Source organism: Trachemys scripta, chromosome 4, assembly GCF_013100865.1.
Source record: "Trachemys scripta elegans isolate TJP31775 chromosome 4, CAS_Tse_1.0, whole genome shotgun sequence".
NCBI classification, from domain to species: Eukaryota; Metazoa; Chordata; order Testudines; family Emydidae; genus Trachemys; species Trachemys scripta.
Window position 1 is genome coordinate 121,287,579 of NC_048301.1, and position 8,676 is coordinate 121,296,254.

Genomic DNA, 8,676 nt, shown 5'->3' on the forward strand with positions numbered 1-8,676 from the left:
GTGTCTCTGCCCCTTTCTGCAGGGCCATGATGTTGTTGGGAGCAGGAGGCCATGCCTGGTAGAGGTTATCCAGGGCAGGAAATGGAGAAGGGACAGGAAGGGAAAACAGAAATGGGCACAAGGCCCAGCTCACACTCAGCAAATCCCCAGGCAGCGTTAAATATAAATCTCTGTTTGGCAGCGTCCCTAAACAAAAGGATGAAAGGACGTATGTGCCAGGGAATCCCTGCCCAGAGAGAAGCTGCTGCCCAGGAAGGGACCCGGGGGACACTGGAATTCAGATTTCTGTCTCCTAGTTCCCTCAGGGGTTGCACACAGAGTCTGGGAGGATATGCAAGGATCCAGGGCTAGTTCTCTCCCCTGGTGCCTTCCTTCTCCACGCTCTCCACTGGAGTTTGCTCCCTTTCCATCCTGCAGTCTCCATCCTTCTAGGTCAAGAAATGTCTGATGCTGTCAGTTCCCTTCATTCTTTGCTGCTGCTGGCACTTTGCCCCAGTGATTTCATTGAGATCTTTGATGCTTTCTTTAAAGCCCCAGCTCCTGGAGTCAGGTGATCACAGCAGAATCTCAGCTTGCATTTGCAAAAAACAAAGAAAGTTTCCTAGCTCTCAGAAAGCAGGAGGCAAGGAAAAAGAGCCTTCTATATTTAATTGCATAATTTTTAAGCCAATCTCATGATGTTTTTGAAGCCTGTCGCATGACTTTCAAATGTGTAGAGTTGGCAACACCACTCCCTGCACTGGCCCCAAATGTGGAGTGGCAAAAGATTCAAGTATCCAGGCTGCCTAGCACAGCAGCCCCAACTGTGGACCTTAATGGTGGGGTGCAGGAGAAGCTGGCTTAAGAAGTTCTTCATAGAATCACAGGGACCTCAGGAGGTCATCTAGTCCAACCCCCTGCTCTAGACTAGAGGTTATCTAGTCAAACCACTGAGCTATTCCTTCACTGTCACTAGTCAAGGTGAGTCATGTAAAATCTCTGTATTTCCCCAACTTCCGTTGGTGCGAGAGATACCTGCCTTATCTTGCTAATATCTGGGAACCAATACGGTTACAACAACACTGCAGTGCACATGGCTTCTTCTTAGCGTATGTGCAACGTGCCTCAGGTGGCACGTGACCAGGATTCATCACCGAATTTGGGTCGCTGGTTGGATCATTATCTTCCCTGGCCCAGGCTGGGTACTGACAGGGAGTGCAATGGGAACGCTGATCCATGCCCTCCTGCCTATTGCTGATCAGGCATTTTCCAATCGAATGTTTTCCTGATTTGATTAAAGCAAAATATTTTGTGGAAATGTGTCAATTTCCATCAAATTTTGTTTGGGAGAAATGGAAGTTTTGATAAAGTTGAAATGTTGCCTTTTGTCATCTCTAGGAATGGAACCTTTTGATTTGTTTTGAAAAACAATTTTGTTTATTTTATTTTATTTTTTATTTTATAGAGGTTTTTTTTCCCAAATGTTAAAAATCAGAAAGAAACATTTCATTTCTTCATCTCCAAATGGAACATTCTGATTGATCTGAAGAATTTTGGTTTCAGAATTTTGTTGCAGGGGAAATTTTCCTTTTGTTGTTGTTCATGTTGTTTCATTTCGGAATGGGGGGAAAAAATCAAAGGTGGAATTTCTTGGAAAGTGGAAATTCAGCAGGCAGGACAGACCTGGTGTTCTGTAGGGTGGCAAGATGGGTAACGCTGAAGTGTGCCTGGTCTCGGTAATGCACAATGTCTGATGGCTCTACGTTTTAGAGCTGTCTAATTTGTGCCCCTAGTTCACTGGCTCCTATGGGCCATTGCATGGATACAAAACCATGAGGGCCTTAGCCCTAGCCCCAGATCCCTGCACTGGGGATCCCCAGGTGTGGAGAGAGGACACAGGGCAGCCATTAATCAGTCCCCCCATGGCATTAAAGGTATCTAGCTCTTCCCTTAATTTTTCGCCTGTACAACTTAGCTAAGTAGCAAAGGAATGGCAACAGAAGCTCCTATGCTTATCTAGTGTTTTCCATCAGTTGGTCTCAAAGTGCTTTACCCAGGAAAGCAGTAATCAAAGAATCATAGGACTGGAAGGGACCTCGAGAGGTCATCTAGTCCATTCCCCTGCACTCATGGCAGGACTACGTATTATCTAGACCAATGTTATCCCCGTTGTACAAATGGGTAAACTGAGGCACAGAGCGATGAAGGGCCTTGCTCAGGGTCACCCAGCAGGGCAGCGACAGAGCTGAGAACAGAGCCCCATTTGCCTGCCTCCCAGCGCTGTGCTCTTGCCACTAGGTCATGCTGCCGCCTGTTACAAGGCCCCATGTCAGAAGGCAGCTCCCTCCTTTTCCTGCAAGCAAGTCCCTGGGAAAACAAAGGCTGGTCTGTCGTGGGGATTTCTCAGGCGCAGCTGGTGCTCTCCCACCGCCCCACCACTCTGGTTCAGCCCTTTCCAGGCACCCCGAATTCAAACCACATCGAATCACTACACTCCCTGAGTGCAACAAGATGCTTGGGAAGAGTTTTTTGCCCCTGGGTTTTACGCTGCCCGTGCATTGTATAGTGTATGAGGTTTGGGCCACTGTGGGCGTGGGCTATGCTGCATTCGAAACCCGGCCTTGTGGACTCAGGGTTTCCAAGCCCATGTGTCCACAGAGTCCTAGATCGCAAGGCCAGAAGGGACCACTGGGATCATCTAGGCTGAAGTCCTGTATGACACAGGCCCAGAAGTGGATTAAGGTTTCCTGGGGACCTGGGCCGAAGTAAGTGGGGGGGGGCCCTCCCCACCCCTTCCGCCAGCAGCCTCACCCACAGCCCCACCCCTTTCTGCCTCTTTCCCGGGCCCATCACTGTTCTACCCAGGGTTCTGCCCATTCTGCCCCTCCCCCACTGCAGCCCCTCAACCCCTTTTGCTCCTTTCTGCCCCCCACCCCCGCCCCTCCACTGTGGCCCCAGGACCGGAGAAGCTCTGTCCTAGTGCCTCGGCCCTGGGGCGCAGCAGGGAGTGAGAGCACCTCCAGTCCCAGAGCCGCGGGGGGGGGTCCAGGTGCTGGGGCTTCCCCCACTACCCCATGCACTTCTGTCGGGGACCAGGGTCGGGGAGCTGGGGCTTCTCCCACCCCACCCACCTGGCGGTTCTGCCAGAGAACGGGGTTGGGCCTGGGGGCTTCCCCTGCCTCTCCACAGCTTCTGCCAGGGACGCATGGGGGGGTGCTGGGGCTTCCCCAGCCCAGGGGCTTCTGCCGGGGACAGTGTCAGGAGCCACTGGTGGGGAGGGGGAGCTTCTTCCAGGGCTGGGGTCAGGCCTGGGCCACTGTTGGGGGAGCTTTTCTGTTGGGGATGGGGTCAGGGGCCACGAGTGGGTGGGGTTTCCACCTCCCCAGCATGGTTCTAGAGCCTGGGTAGGGTTGCCAGGCGTCCGGTTGCCAGAATGCCCGGTCGAAAAGGGACCCTGGTGTCTCCAGTCAGCACTGCTGACCGAGCCATTAAAAGTCCGGTTGGCAGCACAGCAGGGCTAAGGCAGGCTCCCTGCCCGCCCGGGCTCCACGCAGCTCCCGGAAGCAGCATAGGGGCAGCCAGGGGGCTCCACACGCTGCCCCCATCCCAAGTGCCGGTTCCGCAGCTCCCATTGGTTTGCCCAGTCCAGAGCCCCTCCCATACTCTGAATCTCTCAGCCTGGAGCCCCCTCCTGCACCCCAAATCCCTCATCCCTGGCCCCACACCAGAGCCCGTACCCCCAGCCTGAGCCCTCACCCCCCCACACACTCCAGTCCCCTGCCCCAGCCTGGAGCCCCTTCCCTCACCCTGAACCCCTCATTTCTGGCCCCACCCCAGAACCCACACCCCCAGTCCAGAGCCCGTATGCCCTCCCACACCCCAACCCCCTGCCTCAGCCCGGAGCCCCATCCCATACTCCAAACCCCTTGGCCCCATCCCCCAGCCTGGAGCCTCCTCCTGCACCCCAAATCTCTCATCCCTGGCCCCACACCAGAGCCCGCACCCCCAGCCTGAGCCCTCACTCCCCCCCCACACACACTCCAGCCTTCTGCCCGAGCCTGGAGCCCCCTCACCCCCTCATCCCTGGCCCCACCCAGGAGCCCACACTCCAAGCCGGAGCCCTCACCCCCTCCTGCACCCCAACCCCCAGAGCCAGCCCGGTGAAAATGAGCAAGTGAGTGAGGGTGGGGAGAGCGAGTGACAGAGGGAGTGGGGGACGGAGTGAGCAGGGGGAAGGCTTGGAGAAGGGCGGGGCCTCGGAGGAGGGGCGGGGCAGAGGGTGTTCGGTTTTGTGCGAGTAGAATGTTGGCAACCCTAGGCCTGGGTCCTGAGTGAGACTGATTTGTGTGTGGATGGGAAAGGGGGCTTGGGCTCAAATCTGAGTCAGACACTGGGCTTAGTGTAGACCAGGGGTCGGCAACCTTTCAGAAGTGGTGTGCCAAGTGTTCATTTATTCACTTTAGTTTAAGGTTTCGCGTGCCAGTCATACATTTTAACGTTTTTAGAAGGTCTCTTTCTCTAAGTCTATAATATAGAACTAAACTATTGTTGTCTGTAAAGTAAATAAGGTTTTAAAAATGTTTAAGAAGCTTCATTTAAAATTAAATTAAAATGCAGAGGCCCCCGGACCGGTGGCCAGGACCCGGGCAGTGTGAGTGCCACTGAAAATCAGCTCACGTGCCGCCTTTGGCCTGCGTGCCATAGGTTGCCTACCCCTGGTGTAGATGTACCCTGCCCATCAGGAACCATGTTTCAGACCTAAGGGAGCAAATCCTAACCGCCTGCATCTGTGCCATGTTCTCGGTCTCATCCCTGAGTTCACAGCAGCACCTGGTGGTGGCTTCCATGTCTGTGGCTTTCCATTTCATGGACTCTGTGCAGCTACATCTCCTATTGTTATTTCCTGCCTGTGTTTTTAACCTCTCCAGGGGTCTTTGTGTTATTTCCCTTTTCTTACTGGTGTTAGGGGCCCTTTACAAGGCAAGAGCATCTGTGAATACCAGTAAGAGGCTATTTACTCCCTTTTGCAGCTCATTAAAAATGCCGTTAAACCAGAATGGGCCTAAACCTCTGGGGTGCCGCCCATACAAGGCCATTTACCACCCTGCGGTCATAGGGTGACAGGCCTTGCCAGACTGAATCAGATCACATCCAGCCCAGTAACTTGGCTCCCAGCAGCACCAGCTGCTTCAGCAGACGTTCTCGAAAACTCTGCAGTGAGCAGTCATGGGATAATCTGCCGACTCCAGGCTAAGGGGTTCTTTCCTGACCCCAGACAGTTAGAGGTCAGCTCATTCTCTGAAGCATGAGGATTTATAGCCTTAATAAAACTCTTGGTTTCTTAACCTCCCCTGCTGCTCACAATTCTCTCCTTGTCCCTCCGAATGTCCTGTTCTGTTTGGAATCTGGCTAAGCGCTGGGCCCCAGGCGGCAGTGAGTCCCACAGATGATGATTGCTGCGTGTGAGAAAAGGCATTCCTTTTTTGTATTGCTTTGTTTTCTTTTGAATTCCCCACAACCTCAGTTTCATTGACTGGCGTCTTGTTTTGATATCATGAGACAGGGAGAACTGATGGTCCTGATCTCCCATCTCTGGACCGGGGGCTAATTTAACTACAAGAAGTCAGGAAAAAGATCTTGGAGTTATCGTAGATATTCTCTGAAGATGTCCGCGCAGTGTGCAGAGGCAGTCAAAAAAGCAAACAGGATGTTAGGGATCATTAAAAAGGGGATAGAGAATATATTATTGCCCTTATATAAATCGATGGTACGCCCTCATCTCGAATACTGCGTACAGATGTGGTCTCCTCATCTCAAAAAAAGATATACTGGCACTAGAAAAGGTTCAGAAAAGGGCAACTAAAATGATTAAGGGTTTGGAACGGGTCCCATATGAGGAGAGATTAAAGAGGCTAGGACTCTTCAGCTTGGAAAAGAGGAGACTAAGGGGGCATATGATAGAGGTATATAAAATCATGAGTGATGTGGAAAAAGTGGATAAGGAAAAGTTATTTACTTATTCCCATAATACAAGAACTAGGGGTCACCAAATGAAATTAATAGACAGCAGGTTTAAAACAAATACAAGGAAGTTCTTCTTCATGCAGCGCACAGTCAACTTGTGGAACTCCTTTCCTGAGGAGGTTGTGAAGGCTAGGACTATAACAGCATTTAAAAGAGAACTGGATAAATTCGTGGTGGTTAAGTCCATTAATGGCTGTTAGCCAGGATGGGTAAGGAATGGTGTCCCTAGCCTCTGTTTGTCAGAGGATGGACATGGATGACAGAGGAGAGATCACTTGATCATTGCCTGTTGGTCCACTCCCTCTGGGGCACCTGGCATTGGCCACTGTCGGTAGGCTGGATACTGGGCTAGATGGACCTTTGGTCTGACCCGGTACAGCTGTTCTTATGTTCTTATGTTGGTCGAGCTTCCCAAGGCCTCACACTCAATATATGAGACCTTGATGGGGGGAACGGGGGCACACAGAGCCCCTGGTATGGGGCAAGGGGGGGCCACACTGAGCCCCTGGTATGGGGGTAGGGGGGTACACAGAGCCCCTGGTATGGGGGAAGGAGGAAATGGGTGTGCATAGAGAGCCACTGGTTGGGGGGAAAGGGGCGACCCTAGTATGGGAGGAGGGGGGAATAGGTGGCACACAGGACCCCTGGCAGGGAGAGACTGGGGAAGGGGGTTGCACTGAGACAGAAGGGGATAGGAGGGTAGCTCACAGGGAGTTTGCAGGGGCAGGGGGAGAACTGAAGGATGCACAGAGCTATGAAGTGTGCACCCCCCAAGTTCGATTATGTCCCCTCTTTTCATGCTGTCTAATATTAACAGATTAATTGATTCTAAGGCCATGAGGGACCATTGGATCATCTAGGCTGACCTGTACAACACAGACCAGAGAATTTCATCCAACTGACTCCTGTACTGAGCCAAATCTGGAGTATTGTGTCCAGTTTTGGGCCCCCCACTACAGAAAGGATGTGGACAAATTGGAAAGAGTCCAGTGGAGGGCAACGAAAATGATTAGGGGTCTGGAGCACATGACTTCTGAGGAGAGGCTGGGGGAACTGGGATTTGAGTGAGGGGGGATTTGATAGCAGCCTTCAACTACCTGAAGGGGGTTTCCTAAGAGGATAGAGCTCGGCTGTTCTCAGTGGTGGCAGATGACTGAACAAGGAGCAATGGTCTCAAGTTGCAGTGGGGGAGGTCTAGGTTGGATATTAGGGAAAAATTATTTCACTAGGAGGGTGGTGAAGCACTGAAATGCGTTGCCTAGGAAGGTGGTGGAATCTCCATCCTTAGAGGTTTTTAAGGCCTGGTTTGACAAATCATAGAATATCAGGGTTGGAAAGGACCTCAGGAGGTCATCTAGTCCAACCCCCTGCTCAAAGCAGGCCCAACACCAACTAAATCACAAAGCCCTGGCTGGTGTTGGGAGATGCTTAGATACTATGGTGATGAGGGCCAGATACACTACCTATGGTAGATATCTAGAGATACATAATAGAGCTCCTACCAGGACGCAGCAGTCGAAGCAAGTATTGTAGAGTAAAGTCTCATGCCCTTTCGGAAAAGGCATGGCGAAAAGAGAGACAGAGGAAATTAATGTTTGGCCATGTGGGGGTTCTCAGCCAATGACATCCTTACCTTTTTGGAGGACATTTCACTGTGGACGCTGACCACTCCCCACTCCCTTGGCCACATCAAACGAATGGGGCAAATACCACGATGCCAAGATGGAGTTTGGTGCTCCAGGATTATGAGATGGAAGTGATCTGTGGGAAAGGGAATGCCAAGGCTGATTGCTGATAGGTGCCTGATGTTCTGTCTGGGAAATAAGTCAATAGATTTGTAGCGGGGCAGTAACCCGCTCCTGTGAAAGGGTTAAAAGCCCTTGGAGATGACTGGGGCTGAAAGCCGAGAAGAAAAGGCTGATTGGGGGAAGCAGCCACAGTTGGGCCACACCCCAATTAGCCCCGTTCTTCTGTGAGATGCTGGCGGTGATGCAGCTGTCCTGTGCCGACACCAGCTACAACGAAACTGTTATCTTCAGTGGGGATGTCTTCACCCTGCTCATCCCCTTCTCCTTCATCCTGGCCACCTACGTGTGCATCACTGCTGTCCTGAGGATCTGCTCCCCCCAGGGCCAGAGGAAGGCCTTCTCCACCTGTGCCTCCAATCTGATGCCCATGGCCCTGTTCTACGGGATGGCCATCTTCATGTACATGTGGTCCAGGTCCGCCCACTCCCCAGAGCAGGACAAAATGGTTTCCGTTTTCTACACAGTGGTGACCCCCCATGCTGAATCCCTGATCTACAGCCTGAGGAACAAGGAGGCCAGGGAACCATGGCTAAGTCCATAATCATGGTGGCGGCGGTGGGGGGTGGTGATGGAGGAGATTCTGTCCTGGAAGGACATAAGGGTGTTCTCTGTCTATGGCTGGATAGAGGCAAAGCCAGATCCCACTTCCAAGGGTGGCTGGTATAAATGGGACATATGACACTTGCATCAGAATTGTCTGCTGTTACTGAACAGTCTGGAAGAGTAGTGTGAAAGCAGGCAGGTCGGATGGGCCAGAGGTTAGGGTGGTGGCCTAGGGCTTTGGGGACTTGGATACAATTTCCTGCTCCATCACAGTCTCCCGGTGTGGTCTTGAGTGAGTCACTTAGCTTCATTGTACCTGAAT